The sequence below is a fragment of the Littorina saxatilis genome, linkage group LG2, assembly GCF_037325665.1.
Source record: "Littorina saxatilis isolate snail1 linkage group LG2, US_GU_Lsax_2.0, whole genome shotgun sequence".
In the NCBI taxonomy this organism is placed as follows: Eukaryota; Metazoa; Mollusca; class Gastropoda; order Littorinimorpha; family Littorinidae; genus Littorina; species Littorina saxatilis.
Window position 1 is genome coordinate 86,144,200 of NC_090246.1, and position 16,847 is coordinate 86,161,046.

General features: G+C 41.2%; 1 protein-coding gene across 2 annotated transcripts in view; it reads right to left on the reverse strand.

Annotated features, from left to right (window-relative positions):
- The window catches only part of LOC138960001 (serine-rich adhesin for platelets-like), a 32,823-nt gene that overhangs the window by 12,651 nt on the left and 3,325 nt on the right, over positions 1-16,847 (reverse strand). The window contains exon 1 of one of the 2 annotated variants that reach the window (XM_070331718.1): positions 9,582-10,656. The exons of the other annotated variant lie outside the window; for it this stretch is intronic. The gene's annotated coding sequence lies outside the window, so the exon portion shown is untranslated. Of the gene's footprint in view, positions 1-9,581; positions 10,657-16,847 lie in introns of those variants that run through there. 2 annotated transcript variants of the gene reach the window in all.

Genomic DNA, 16,847 nt, shown 5'->3' on the forward strand with positions numbered 1-16,847 from the left:
ATGCAACGCAGCAAGACCGTATACTCGTAGCATCGTCAGTCCACCGCTCACAGCAAAGGCAGTGAAATTGACAAGAAGAGCGGGGGAGTAATTGCGCTGAGAAGGATAGCACGCTCTTCTGTACCTCTCTTCGTTTTAACTTTCTGAGCGTGTTTTTAATCCAAACATATTATATCTATATGTTTTTGGAATCAGGAGCCGACAAGGAATAAGATGAAAGTGTTTTTAAATTGATTTCGAAAATTTAATTTTGATAATAATTTTTATATATTTAATTTTCAGAGCTTGTTTTTAATCCAAATATAACATATGGAGAATAAGATGAACGTAAATTTGGATCGTTTTATAAAAAAAATATTTTTTTTACAATTTTCAGATTTTTAATGACCAAAGTCATTAATTAGTTTTTAAGCCACCAAGCTGAAATGCAATACCAAAGTCCGGGCTTCGTCGAAGATTACTTGACCAAAATTTCAACCAATTTGGTTGAAAAATGAGGGCGTGACAGTGCCGCCTCAACTTTCACGAAAAGCCGGATATGACGTCATCAAAGACATTTATAAAAAAAAAATGAAAAAAAAACGTCTGGGGATTTCATACCCAGGAACTCTCATGTCAAATTTCATAAAGATCGGTCCAGTAGTTTAGTCTGAATCGCTCTACACACACACACACAGACACACACACACGTATGTACACACACACACACACGTATGTACACACACACACGCACACTTGACTAAATGTAAAAAGAAAGGGGGAAAGCCAGTGTCAAGACGCACCATTCTAATTCAATTAGCTGCCAGGGCCCAGTTTCGGTAGGCCACTGTGGATTGTTTAGGTATCATCTGTCCGAGTCTCTGATAACGCAGGGGGGCAAGTGGAGGTCTCTCCAGGAGAACAATTCCTCCCGATGTTCGCCTTTGGTTTTATGAAGCACTGTCTTACCCGTCTCGTGTTCTTCATCGCAAACCTTACTTTCTTTACAAAGGTTTTTGTGTGTGCTTTTCGGGTATCAGGGGCGGACGAGGGGGGGGGGGTTCTGGGGTTTCCGGAACCCCCCCCCCCCCAGCCAAAAAATAAAAATATTTTCATGGTGCATTTTTTTATTTTACATTGAGTTTCAATTTTTGGGGACAAAATCTGCTGCCTGAAACTGGTAATGATCATCCTCAGAATGCACCAGATTGCACCATTTTGCATCTTTTTTTTCAAAATTTTCCGGGGAGGCATGCCCCCGGACCCCCCTAGCAAGCTATTGGTTCTCAGAAATGGATACAAAAGACATTTTTTGTAATTATAGAATGTTTAAAGATAGTTTTGTGTGTGAAGACTACATTAAATCCTTGTCGTTCCAAAAAGTCGTTACACTCATGAAATTTAGAACTACAAATAACAACCTGCCAGTACAGAAAGAAAGATACCTTAATATACCTAGAGCGAATCGCATTTGCAGAAAATGTACATCAGAAGATATAGGAGATGAGTATCATTATTTGTTTGTTTGTGACTTTTTCAATGAAAAAAGAGCAGAACTTATTCCACCATTCTACTGGAAAAAACCAAATTCACTTAAATACAAAAAATTGTTTGTATCAAGAAATAAGAAATTGTTGACGAAACTCTTGGAATTTATAAAATTAATTAGTAGCAATTTTTCATAGTGCTGGGATTTGTTAACCGTATTTTCGTTTTGTGTCCCCCATTGCCAGGAATCAATGTGTGTGTGTGTGTTTGCATTTTCTGTACTATAATATTTTGTGTTCACTGTTTGTGTACTTTTGTTTTCCAAATATTTTTTTTCATTTTTTCTTTTCTTATCTTCTATTTTTCTTTTTGTTTTCGTTTTGTTTTTGTTTTTTTGGATCACTTGGTACTTTGTGCATTTTTGAATTTGCGAATATTGTTTATAATGCCCCTGGGTAATGAACAATAAAAACTTGACTTGACTTGGCTCGGCGCTTCGCGCCTTCACACCCATATCTTCACAATATACTTTTGGAAACCCGGCCCCCCCCCCCCCCCCCCATAAAATGAACTGATCCCCGCCCCTGGGTATCTTCTTTCCTCTTCCTCCTTTGCTGTTGCAGTTGCTTTAGTCGAGGGAAACGACAGGAAATACGTCAAAAGGCATGACTGTGACCCGGATGAGTCATATCACGTGATCGGATGACGTGTTTTTTCTAAGATTTTACGAACACAGCGCTTCCGTCAGCCAAACAAAAGTCCCATCAAGCCACTCCTATTCACCCCCCACCCCACCCCACCCCACATACTTCTATCCTCACCCCACATACTTCTATCCTCACCCCACATACTTCTATCCTCACCCCACATACTTCTATCCCCACCCCACATACTTCTATCCTCACCCCACATACTTCTATCCTCACCCCACATACTTCTATCCTCACCCCACATACTAATTCTATCCTCACCCCACATACTTCTATCCTCACCCCACATACTTCTATCCTCACCCCACATACTTCTATCCTCACCCCACATACTTCTATCCTCACCCCACATACTTCTATCCTCACCCCACATACTTCTATCCTCACCCCACATACTTCTATCCTCACCCCACATACTTCTATCCCCACCCAACATACTTCTATCCTCACCCCACATACTTCTATCCTCACCCCACATACTTCTATCCTCACCCCACATACTTCTATCCTCACCCCACATACTTCTATTCTCACCCCACATACTTCTATCCTCACCCCACATACTTCTATCCTCACCCCACATACTTCTATCCTCACCCCACATACTTCTATCCTCACCCCACATACTTCTATCCTCACCCCACATACTTCTATCCACACCCCATATACTTCTATCCTCACCCCACATACTTCTATCCTCACCCCACATACTTCTATCCTCACCCCACATACTTCTATCCTCACCCCACATACTTCTATCCTCACCCCAACTCACTTCGTTAGTTTCGCCATTTTATTTTCTCTTACTGTTCCTTCACTTTTGTCCATATCAGGACATCGGTCTGATACGATAATGAGGGCCCCAAAGGGGGAGTATCATCACGATCACAGGAAGGGAAATTTTAGCTTTCACGATCACAGTTACCTTGATTTTTGTTTTCACGATCACGAACACCTTGACGAATAGAGGATCATAGAGTGATACAGCTGTGAAAAATGTACGTTGAAAATAAAATGCTTTTCAATAATGCCCATCACGATCACGAAAACAAATGACGATCACGATCACGAGACTTGATTTTTTTGTCATCACGGATCACGGGCAAAGTCCCATCACGATCACAGAAATGGAAATTTCGGCAATCACGGTCACAGAAAGGTCAAAAATCGCCAATCACGATCACGATTTTAAACCCTTTGAGGCCCTCGATAATGCTACGACTTAGGTTTTGATTTTAAAAAATGTTTTATTTCCATTTACTTTACATAAAATGTATACAATTATTATAAATATGAACACAACAACAAGCCTAGGGCTTTTATAAATGTCTTCAAACACATTTTGAATCAATGCACATGATGCAAAAACAATCAGAGATATGAATAACACACAAAAATAATCCAAATCTAAGGGGTCGGCCCGCTATTGCGCGGGTCTGCTATTGCGCGGGTCCGCTATTGCGCGGGTCCGCTATTGCACGGGTCTGCTATTGCGCGGGTCCGCTATTGCGCGACCTAAGAAACGGAATAGTTGCCAATGTGACGGGGCCTACCGTGCACTCCCCAGAACCCCTCCCCCCCTTCCCCAGGAATGTACAACAGCCGGGTCTGCACACGGCGCGCAGACAGCAAAAACCCAGACTTCAGATTTGATAAAGATTACGAACTACAACAACAGCATCCGGAATCGACAAGTGACATCAACGCGGGACCACTTACGTTTATCAAATAAACCCGGTCCCAACGGAGAGAAGAAGAAGAAGAAGATGAACACTAACCCTTGTTAACTTAATCCGCTATCAAGGATACATAAAATAACACAATCGAAGCCAGTCTGTTGCCAGTAATGACAAAATTCCGAGTTTAAATGTGGTGACAGTGTTCATTTCATGAGTGACACTCAACCATGCATACATTTTGTAATTACTCTATTGAATTGTCTCACCTGTAAATGGAATCCCGAAGGCCGTAGGCCTGAGGGATTCCATTTACAAATCACAGGTGAGACAATTTACTATTTAGGCACACCCCGACATGTTGAAAGCAGCAGGTCGATATTGTAATTGTAAATCTATCCATTCAAAGGATCTTTCTTTTTGGATGTGAAGTGGCACCTCAATTCATCAATTTTATTCATGACTTGTCACGTACTTACCATCGCCTTCGGTGCAAGTATAGTCCCATGGAATTACGATGTGCTTAGCACATTATAATTCGCTTGAGGTTATTATGTGCTTTTCTATATTTTACAGACTGACTTTTCCATGGCTTGTTCCTTTTGAGAAGTCTACAAAGTGACGTTCTCGCTAGAACAATTCGTCATTCATTATAACATGAGGTCACATCCTTTTTATGTCTCGGTCACCAAATTGCGTACTTGCTGTCTTCCATTTCCCTTGATTTGTCTATCGTTCGTGCGCATGACCAACCGGCTGGCAGAAACTATTGCAGTCATGGCGACACGTGAAACACATGACTTGTATTGATACGCTTGCCAGGAAGTGTACATTGAGGCAGATCCATTTGGAGGTGATACACGCTGATTGCCTGACCGCTGTAAATCCTTCTTTGTTAATTCGACATTTTGATTGGTCAATGCAATCACTCAGCGGTCAGGCAATCAGCGTGTCTGACCTCCAAATGGATCTGCCTCAATGTACACTTCCTGGCAAGCGTATCAATACAAGTCATGACTGCAAGTGCAATAGTTTCTGCCAGCCGGTTGGTCATGCCAAGGCACTGCATACCCCCCGCGAAGGACACTCTCTCTCTCTCTCTCTCTCTCTCTCTCTCTCTCTCTCTCTCTCTCTCTCTCTCTCTCTCTCTCTCTCTCTCTCTCTCTCTCTCTCTCTCTCTCTCTCTCTCTCTCTCTCTGTTATCAAAATTAGGGCATTACGCAGATTCTGCAGCACTCAAAATGTTCTATTACGCCCACATAATGCCTCATATAAACTTCGCATCGACACTTTGGGATAACTGCAGTGGTGTTCATTTAAAAAGACTCAATTCCCTGCATCGCCGAGCTGCAAAACTTATTCTGCATGATTTGAATAGGTCCACGGATGATAAACTAAAGCTCTTGAATTTCCTCCCCTTGAAAGATCAGTTGACGTTAAACAAGGCTGTGTTCATGTATAAAATTCTAAATGACGACTGTCCTAGATATTTGCAATCACATTTCAAACATGCCACAAAAAGATATGGGTCCCAAAAAATCATCCCTCCTATACCTCGCATAGACCTCTACAAATCGAGCTTAGCCTTCTCGGGAGCGTTTCTCTGGAACTCCTTCCCCCAACAGATAAGAAATGCAACTTCAGTAAAAATGTTTAAGAGACAGTCACGTTCACACATCATTCGTGAATGAAATGTCTTGTTCGATTGTTATTTTGTTAAACATTTTGTATTAGTGTTTACGGATGTGTAGCTGATCGGAGCAACTTTATTCCTAAATGAAAGGTATAACTATGTCAATGTAATATTTGTGACGGCAAAGTGTGTACATTTTCCTGGAGAACGTCAGCCAGTCTGCAACATGTACCTTCTTCTTTTTCGTTCATGAGCTGAAACTCCCAGGTTCACTCATGTTTTGGTACGATTGGGTTTTTACGTGCATGGCCGTTTTTACCCCGCCATTCAGGCAGCCATACCCCGCTTTCGGGGGAAGCATGCTGAGTATTTTCGTGTTTCTATCACCCAACGAACTCTGACATGGATTACAGGATCTTTTCCGTGCGCACTTGGTCTTGTGCTTGCGTGTACACACGAAGGAGGATAAGGCACTAACAGGTCTGCACACACATTGACCTGGGAGATCGGAAAAATCTCCATCCTTAACCCACCAGGCGGCCGCGGCCGGGATTTGAACTCACGACCTTCCGATTAGGAGGCCGATGTCTTATCCACTAGGCCATGCACTGCGCCTGTCGGCAACATGTACCAACAAGAAAGACAATATAATCAAAACTCTTGTCACTGCTGGATTTGGGTTTAAACAAACGTGCGATTTGATCCGTTATAAGATAAGACGCGTGAGATAGGTATGGGCATGCTTGAGATCCACACTGTATGTTGAGTATCTCCAGCGTCAAAGTTTGCCAACGGGAAACAAAACAATACTCTCTCTCTCTCTCTCTCTCTCTCTCTCTCTCTCTCTCTCTCTCTCTCCTGTCTGTCTCTCTATCTTTCTCTCTTGTCTGTCTGTCTGTCTGTCTCTCTCTCTCTCTCTCTCTCTCTCTCTCTCTCTCTCTCTCTCTCTCTCTCTCTCTCTCTCTCTCTCTTCGTTTGGTTATATTTTCATTTGTCCAAAGCATCAGTGTTCATTATATCCACACAAAAACACTCAAATTAATAACACATTTACTCATGTATTCAGCATTGTTTTCACTACGTTACATATATGACGCTTTATATTTGTGTATAATATGTAATGTGTAAATATTCATATGTTGTTGTTTTTCTCTACCTTTTTTTCTACGTTAATATCCGTGTAAATATGTGATTAGATTAGTCCCCTCTCTGGGCGAGGGCTGGTTGAAAAAAAGCTCGTTGTATTGCTTACGCCACAACCCTCGAAAAATAAAATTTGATTTGATTTGATTTGATTTGATCTCTCTCTCTCTTTGTCTGTCTGTCTGTATGTCTGTCTCTATCTCTCTTTCTCTTTTTTTTATGTAAGAGTGAGTGAGAGAGAGAGAGAGAGAGAGAGAGAGAGACAGAGAGAGAGAGAGAGAGAGAGAGAGACAGAGAGAGAGAGAGAGAGAGACTCAGACTCAGACTCAGAACTTTATTACAAAAGGATAAAGGTTTTAGGCAAAGCCTATTCTTCCAACCTGTCCTTTATACAACACATAAAGACAGATGCACATTAAAAATATAAATTCAATCATATAAAATACAGAAGTACATTGTATGGAATGCAACACAATGTGCATTTAAGGAATTACATAAGGAGAACACTGCAAAACCTCCACTTTGGAATGTGAAGTGAGTACACAAGAGACCACAAAATCATTGTAAATCGCTTCGGGAATACGAGATCCAACATCAATACACAAGAATTGCAGGTTTTTGGAATGTTTTATTATTGAAGAAACAAGACGTTAACATTATTATGTTGTCAATAATTATACGTTCCAATAACCTACAATTCTTGTTTTTGGATTCTGAATTTTGGAACGTTGACAGTCTATCTGTGTTTTGAGATCCAGTATTGTTTTGAGGGCGATGTGGGCTTTAGGCAATTTGACAGATTCATAGTTTGGACTGCTGGCAATAACAATATATTCTACAAGAAAGCTACATGTCAACTGTACCCATTCCGGTGTGAAAAGACTGATCCTTCTTCATGTGTTTAGTATCATTTCTATGCATGAATTCCTAAGTGCCCGTTTGCAGATACTGCAGACTCTGCAGACGCATAACATTTTCTTGGGATTTGTAGGCTTACGTGAGATTTTGCTTGAGGCATGGATGAGGGGTGGGTGGAGATTTATTTGTCGACACGCTCGATCTACGATTCTTGTGCGTAAAAATGGTAAAATATGGTAATCATGGTTGTCGTTCTTTCCGTCTGAAAGTTGAAACTCGAATTTTCACAAATGTCTGAATTTTCACCCTCAAGAATTTAAAAAAAACAAGAATTGTAAGTTATTGCCCGAATATTGGAACGTTTAATTTATGACAAAACAAAACGTAATAAAATAACAGGTACAGGTACTTAGTCCCAAGAGTTTTTTAAGTGGACGGACAGACAGACATTTATGATACAGATCATGAACTCGAAAATGGCGAGAATGATGGCCAGTCAATGGGGAATGATGGCCAGTCAATGGGGAATGATGGCCAGTCAATGGGGAATGATGGCCAGTCAATGGGGAATGATGAGTATTTTGATTTCCTCTCAACCACAAGATAACGGCTGTAAATGTCCTACTTTGTGCACTAAGTTTCAGCTTTAACTATACATATCTGGAGATAGTGTACACGCAAGATATTTCAGTGTATGCATGCGAGTCAAATCCTCTAAAGCTTAGTCCTATTACAGTACTTGCAGGTTTCAACGCGCATGACTGGGCTCAAGGTCACTGTGACCTGATTTTGTTTACACAGTTCTGGTCCCCGTGTTAGTTGCTAAGGGTCGTGTTATCTCTTAAGCTTTTATTGAAGAATAACTACTGAAATTAGCTGATAGGTGCTAGTTTATTCAGGTGTGCATTTCATGCTGAAAAGAATTCCAAATAGGATTTGCAGGTGCTCGTATTTCAGAAAAAGAGTGCTTAATGAGCCCATTCACAGCACAGAATCCATTGCAAGTGGTTTGACAAATTAATTATTCGTCAAACAGAGTACAATGCTCAGTTTCTAAGCTCTTCCTCCTCCGGAATCTTTACAAACAAAGTGTCCATAGCAGCTAAAGTATGGTGTGCCATGTGTTCATTAATTCTGTATTGAACATTCTATGCATAGAATGCATAGGCTAAAGTGCTTCAATCTAATTAACATACACGAATTAACATAATGATTTATAAATCAATAAGCTTTCAGCCTGAATGAAGCCTAGTTACTATGATAACAAAATCGGGCTTTCATCTTCAGCAGAAAAATGCGCAAATATACCCCAAACCAAAGTCATCCAACATTTCTGCATGTTCTCTGCGTTATGCTCAAAGCTTTATCATTACAACTCTATACGCCAGACGGACGCAAAACAGATGTTACCTTATTGGTGAAAAATGACACCCGTACATTTTTTGTAGATAAGTAAACGTTCCAATAACCTACAATTCTTGTTTTATGATTGTACATATTAACTTGTTTACCGGGACTATTTTTATCTTGTGTAACTTCAAGTACATGCGTTATCTTGCCCGCATTGTGTTGGTAATTATTTTATGCATGTTACCAGCGATATTGCATGAACAATAATAAACACTAATGCAATTTAAATGATTACACGAGATTTTGTGCATCAGTGCAATACAGCGCCAAATTTTACAATGTGGTAGGTGGGTTTTTTCTGTAAAAGAATTTTAAAAAATAGAAAAATAAATTCGGCTAACAAAAAACGGTTATATTTGTGTTTAATTCAAGCAGCCTTGTTTTGTTTTTTTTCTCTATATATTTCCTTGTTTACCTCTTACACGTCCCCCCCCCCCCCCCCCCCCCCACTATTCTCTTAATTAACATTTTGTTCAAGCTCTGCACATTTTAATCGTCCGCCAAGTCCTACCGAATACTGTTTTCAAAAGCACGCTCATAAGCATTGGTTATTGTACTTATTTGTTTCAAATGAATGTAGGCGGTATTTTTATTTGAAATTCTTGAAACTTTTTTTTAAACCAAGCAGCCTTGCTCTACAAAAGTACACGCAGAGAGAAGAGGATGAATATGATACCAACTCACCTTTAACGCCTCTAAACATACAGAACTGTCTCCCAACCCACGGTCATGAACCGTGCAAACAGAGTCTCTCGTATGTTGTTACTGATCGTGTCCGTTTGGAAAGTGTGCACATCCCACTGCGCGATCTTGTTCACAGTTTTGCACAAAAAAAGGCTGACGATGTTATGACTGTTGCTCGACGATTTTGCACACAGGTTGTAGCAATAATGAAGATATTGTCACCGCTACTGTACGACCTTGCACACAGTTTTGTAAAAAGGCTGTTGATATTTTAACCGTTGCCGGACGACCTTGTAAACAGGTTGTAGCAATAATGAAGATATTGTTGCCGCTACTGTACGACCTTGCACACACGTTTGTACAAAGGCTGATGATATTATACCTGTTGCTGAACGACTTTGCGCAGAGTTGTAGCGATAATGACGATATTGTCACCGCTACTGTACGATCTTGCACACAGTTTTATAAAAAGACTGCCAACGTTGCTGCAAAAACGTTCACAGAGGTTGCAGGCAAAAAATTTACAATATTGTCATTCAGTGCAACTTTACGACCTCGTACGGGTTGACAAAAAAACTGACGCTGTTATGTCGGGGGTACTCTATGTGTCACAGGGCCGTTGTGTCACAGGGTCTCTGTGTCACATAGAACCGCTCTCATTATGTCACCGCAGCCTGCTGTTTTGAACTAGCGAACTACATTTGACTCGGTAGCGGTCTGTTTGTCTGTGACAACGCTACCAGGAAGTATACCGGGTTTCGGATTTGTGTGTCAGAGTATACCCGCCCGTCGACCCAAAGCGTTTGTTGGGTGGGTACCGTTCACGTTGTTGTTCGCTTTTTGCAGCGTAGGCAAGCCTTGGCATAGAAAATAAAGTGTAGGTGAATACGCACCTGAGCAGCCAATATAGTGTCAGCGCGAGATCAATCGGTATTGATTGCAGGTAAAGAGTGACACGGGCTGCACACCGTTGCGCGATTGACTCTGAGCTGTTAAAAATACACAGGTAAACAGTAACACACAGTTGCACGCGGTTAGGCTATGATATCATTACACAGATAAACTCAGTATGACACACAGTTGCACACGGTAAGGCTATGCTATCATTACACAGGTAAACTGTGACGCACATCTGCACATTGTACAGTTATAACTGCTATATTAGGCCCCCCCCAAAAAAAAAGTCTGTTTACGGTAACCCGACCGACCCTTTTTTTTTCGCGCGACCCTAGACTTTTTTTTGGCATTTGGGAAAAAAAATAAAAAAATAAGAAAATAACGTAAAAATATGGTTTTTTGAAAAGAAAAAAAAAAATCCCGACCTACTGACCCTATTTTTTTGGCCTATGTTACCGTAAACAGACCTCTTTTTTGGGGGCCTTACACAGGTAAACCGTAACATACCGTTGCACACTCTACGACAATAACTGCAATAAATACAAATCAAGTAGTTTGCCAACGCCCACGAATTATTAAAAAAAAACCGAGAACCTTTCTTGGTAGTTTTTTTTTCTTCTTTTTTATCTGTGTGAGTTTTTACGGGTGTTTTGTTTTTTCATCTTCTTTTTTTTCTCTTTGCGTGTGTTCTTTATAACTTATTTAATTAAACAGCTAAACACATATTGCACATTTCACAGCTATAACATGGACAATTACACGGATAAACTCACGCTACGTGACAGTAATTACTGTAATCATATTTTCTAAGGACAGCTTTGAATGTGTACAAAATTACATTCATCAAACTCGACCCCGAGGCCTTGACACGCCGCCTAAGTCGTAACATATGTATAACGACCACTCAAGCGACCGACCAAAACTGGTCGTTATAGAAAGTTGGTCGCTATAGAAAGGTGCATTTAATATAAAGAAGAAAACCCCGTCTGGGATCCTTCCAAATGGTCGTTGTGGGTAGGTGGCCGCTTTTGAAAGGTGGTCGTAAGAGCAGGTTCCACAATACCTGCGATGAACGAACAGCATTGTTACCTACATTGCAGGTGGCCTGACATTACAGGTAGAGTGTGGTCATGCAAATAGAGAGCATTCAGGTGTCCTTTCAACGCAGGCACCGCTGTACCTCACGTGTGTGTATTTTTAGCAACAGGCAAATGGTGGAAACAAAGAACATTTTAGTAACACAATAAGACAACAGATCTTAATAACAACTATGTACAGACAATTAAAACTAGCAGTAAAACTGGGACAAACGACTGATACAAAAAATATATATCTATATATATATATGTATATCTATATATATATACGGCTTGTGTCTGTCTGTGTGTGTGTCTGTCTGTGTGTCTGTGTGTTGTGTGTGTGTGTGTGTGTGTGTGTGTGTGTGTGTGTGTGTGTGTGTCCACGATGCACGGCCAAAGTTCTCGATGGATCTGCTTCAAATTTGGAGGGCATATTCAGGTACACCCCGGACACAATCGTGGAAAATTTTGAACACGTGCGTGCTCTCAGCGCGCAGCGCTGAACCGATTTTGGTTTTTCTGTACATCCATTCCCAGTAACTCTTCCTTATCTTCTCCAGTGTTTTGCGCGTTTATCTCCCTTCCTTCGTACGGTGCGCCGGCGAAGCCGTCGTACACCCGGCAAAGCCGGGTCCCCGGCGAAGCCGGGTATTCGGCTCTACTTCTTCCCGGCGAAGCCGTACCCGGCGAAGCGGGTATTCATCTAGTATATATATATATGATAAATAAATGTGGCTATAAACAGAGGCAACAGACAATCAAAACACGTTTGTCTCGTAAATATTCAGACCTGCCTCTACCAGGTGTCAACAAATCACCACACACGGCTATACATATTGATCTCTCATTCTATCACTGGGGACAGTTGAACTGAAACAGTACATGTAATCCCCACGAAATCGGAGTATGACTGCCTTAAAGGGCGGAAACAAAACGACACGAGACGTTAAAAAAAAAATTAAAATTACAAAAACTTGCAAATACGAGGGCACTTAAAGGCTTAAGCTCACGAACACTGAAGAAGAAGAGGAACTGAAATCCATTTTACTGCTTCGTGTGCCTGTGCTGAGAGCGCGTATTGATTCGCTTTGCTGTTGGTGTTGGTGCACTGTGTCCCAAAATTACCTCAGTCAGTGTGCGCCATAACCGCAGTTTCTGAGAAACGCTGCTTTCGTTCAGTTAGCTGGTAGGTCCTCTACCGTCTCGGGGTAGGGTTTTCGCTATCGCAGGCTTGAGAGAGTGCTACTAGGATGTTATTGTTATTGCCTGTCGGTCGGTCTGGATGTCTACAGGTCTATATGTCTGTCTGTCTAGTCTGTATTGGTGTTTGTGAATGGGTCTGTCAAAGTTACTGTTGCGTGGTTGAATCTTTGGACGGATACCAGGGGATAACTTAACTTGATGACAGAGAGACAGACAGAGAGAGAGAGAGAGAGAGAGAGAGAGAGAGAGAGAGAGAGAGAGAGAGAGAGAGGTGAAGAGAGAGAAAACGGAGAGAGGGGAGTGGCAGAGGAAAAGAGCGGGGAAAGGGGAAAGGTGGGGAAGAGGAAGAGAGAGAGAAAGAAATAGAGAGAGAGAGAGGTGGGGGAGGGGGGAGAGAGACAGTGGATGCATGGGTGGTAGTGTAGGTGGGTTGGTGGCTGTTGTTTGCGTGCGCAAATTTATCCGCCGGCACAGGTAGGCTAGATTAGCAGGTACATAAGTACTACAGTATTTCTGACCTACTTACCTGTCTTTTCAAATGTATGCAGCAAATACAATTGCCTTGCGATATCTACGATATTATGCAAATATGCTCTTAACGCAGCTCAATCATTTTCGAAAAGTAGGCACAGGTAGATTAGCCGGTACATAAGTACTACAGTATTTCTGACCTACTTACCTGTCTTTTCAAATGTATGCAGCAAATACAATTGACTTGCGACATATTTACGATATTATGCAAATATGCTCTTAACGCAGCTCAATCATTTTCGAATTGTGTGTAAAACAATATAAACAGACGTCGAGGATTCAGAAGCGATTTATCAACTTAGTAGGTAATTAATCCTCTGCATTGCCTTTTTGATTTGGAACGCTTAGAAATCAATATGAATAATGTTATGCTAATATCGTGTTTACTATCAGAAACCCCTGCACTGTGGCTTTTGCTGATGTTATTTTCTTCGTTAACGATCGGAAGTATGTTAGTTGGTTTGATTTCTCGTTGTCGCTGAAATGTGTGAATGACGGTTCTTGTTGTTGTTGCAGTTGCTGCGGAAGTACTACGGAGGGATGACAAATTATTCACGAATATCAAATTCTTAAGCCAACGGACAATGGCCATTCATGTGCACACGGTTTAGCCGGGATGGGGAACATGGACAAACTCACAAACGCTCTTGCGTGTCAACAAAATATGAAAGGCTGAAAGATATCCGGAAAGCTAGTGATCTTTTCCTGCTCCTAAGGAAGCCGTCCGACACAATACAATCCATTGCAATGTAGTTTGATACGAAACAGTTCTGTACGGGACCAAACAACACAATGTATACGTGGCAGCAGCAAACCTCGTGCTGTTGAATCGATCCCCGAATTTGGCAACTTTTTGTTGAAATTGAACAAAAGTCAGACCATTTGATCTATGAAATTGTAACTTTATGGAAGGGTCATGCATGGGTTGAAGTGTATGTCCTCCAAATATGAAGTTATTCTGTCAACAGATGCTGAAGCTATTAACATTTTTGTGGGTTGCATTTGTTTGGGGTCACCCTGTACAAAACCATACCACACCATACCATACCATACCATACCATACCATACCATACCATACCATACAATACCATACCATACCATACCATACAATACCATACCATACCACACCATAAAAAACATACCATACCATACCACACCACACCATACAAAAACCATACCATATACCATACCATATACTATACCATACCACACCATACAAAAACCATTATACCATACAAAACACCGCAACACGGTGGCCTAGTGGTAAGGCGTCCGCCCAGTGAGCGGGAGGTCGTGGGTTCGAACCCCGGCCGGGACGTTAAAATTGGCAATCTTGTGGCTGCTCCGCCTGGCGTCTGGCATTATGGGGTTAGTGCTAGGACTGGTTGGTCCGGTGTCAGAATAATGTGACTGGGTGAGACATGAAGCCTGTGCTGCGACTTCTGTCTTGTGTGTGGCGCACGTTAAATGTCAAAGCAGCACCGCCCTGATATCACCCTTCGTGGTGGACTGGGCGTTAAGCAAACAAACAAACCATACAAAACCATACCACACCATACCATACCATACCATACCATACCATACAATACAATACCATACCATACCACACCATACAAAAACCATACCATACCATACCACACCACACCATAAAAAACCATACCATATACCATACCATACCACACCATACAAAAACTAAACCATATACCATACCATACCATACTATACCATACCATATACCATACCATGCCATACCATACCATGCTACGCACGTGTATATAAAGATTCTGCTCAATGGGAAAAGATGGTGGTTTTCAAAGTCCTATGAAATCGGCGCAAAACTCACCAGGGCAAACATTTATGATGCACGTGCTGCGCCATAGTTCTGGCCATGAACGGTGCCTACGAGGGTTTTTGTTGTTTTACAAAGTGACACACTGAGGAAATAAGGTACTGTACCAACTATATGCCTCCACGTAAAACAGAAACACACAAAAAAACATTTTCTTGAGCTGTCCTTGTCTTTTTTTGAAGAGTTTATATGCAGTGCACTAAAGCGCAGTGCATTGCTCACTACAATACAACTGTGCCGTTCATACCATCTATATATATATATACTACTTGTGTCTGTGTGTGTGTGTGTGTGTGTGTGTGTGTGTGTGTGTGTGTGTGTGTGTGTGTGTGTGTGTTCGCGATGCACGGCCAAAGTTCTCGATGGATCTGCTTCAAATTTGGTGGGCATATTCACGTAGACCCCGGACACAACCTGGTCGGTGAGAATTTTCAACACGTGCAAAACAACGTATGCATTTGGAACATTGGAGAAAAAAATGAGTCACGGGTGACCTAATATCTACATGTAAACGTACAGGTCTTTGCTACACGTTCGACCATCTAGAACACTAATGCCATTATTACACCGAGCCAAACATTTTCTTACAAAATTATCCGCAATTTTTGGTGATAAAATTATGGAAACATTAAGTCAATTCTCGTTCCCAAATCTGAAAAATTCATCCAAAACTCGTTATGTAGATGAGGCGTTCAACAAAAATGTGTCATTTGCATAAAACTCTGCCTACACAAAAGGTCCATACAGACTCTTCACAACGCTGGCCTTCGCCAAAGAATAATCAATTATCCCCATTCTTCGGAAGTGAAACGATTTCCTAAAGCAAAGATTTTTTTATTCAAAGCTAGAGCAGAGTTATGTGTGTGTGTGTGTGTGTGCGTGCGTGTGTGCGTGCGTGCGTGCGTGCGTGCGTGCGTGCGTACGCGCGTGCGTGTCAGTCTGCGTGCGTGTCAGTCTGCGTACCTGACTGTCTGTCTGTCTGTCTGTCTGTGTGTCTAGGTCTGATTCTCTCTGTGTTTCTGTGTGTCTCGATCTGCCTTTGTCTGTGTGGCCCTAATCTCGGATTAATTGCACCTGATTTGAATCTGTATGGCTACAAAATTACAAAACGCCTGTAAAACAAACATAGCATTAGTCGATGATCTGAAACAACGTTCTGAAAAAAAGCACAATATTGTAAGGTCAGCACTATATATACACAAAAAAATGTCATTAACTGTTCAATTTAATAACACTATGCTATATAAAATATACATTAGACGCATAACAGACTGTGGCATAATAATGTAACAGCTGACGTGTAAGTAAAGAGCTGCGCGTGGGTCATAATGACATTGACAGAAAAGATATCAGATTCCCATCAAAGGTGAAAGAGAGGGCGGGGTGTGATACGGGTAAATAACGTGAACAACTGCGTTACGCTCAGAACTGAATTACAACAACTATAAATTCAAACCAAAAAAAAATGTTATACTCAGGTTATCAAAATGTTAGATAACAAAATGTTGCGATAGATTTGAATACAACAACAACAACAACAACAATAATAACAACAACAAACCCTGAAAGATACTGACTTCGCACAGTTGGACAACTTGAACAAAAAAATAATGATTGATTACATTTTTTTAAGAAAAAAACAACTTCTTGAACTTTTGGCAAAACTGGTGTCCCGTAGAAAATGAGTGTCAAGACAGGCGTCAAACG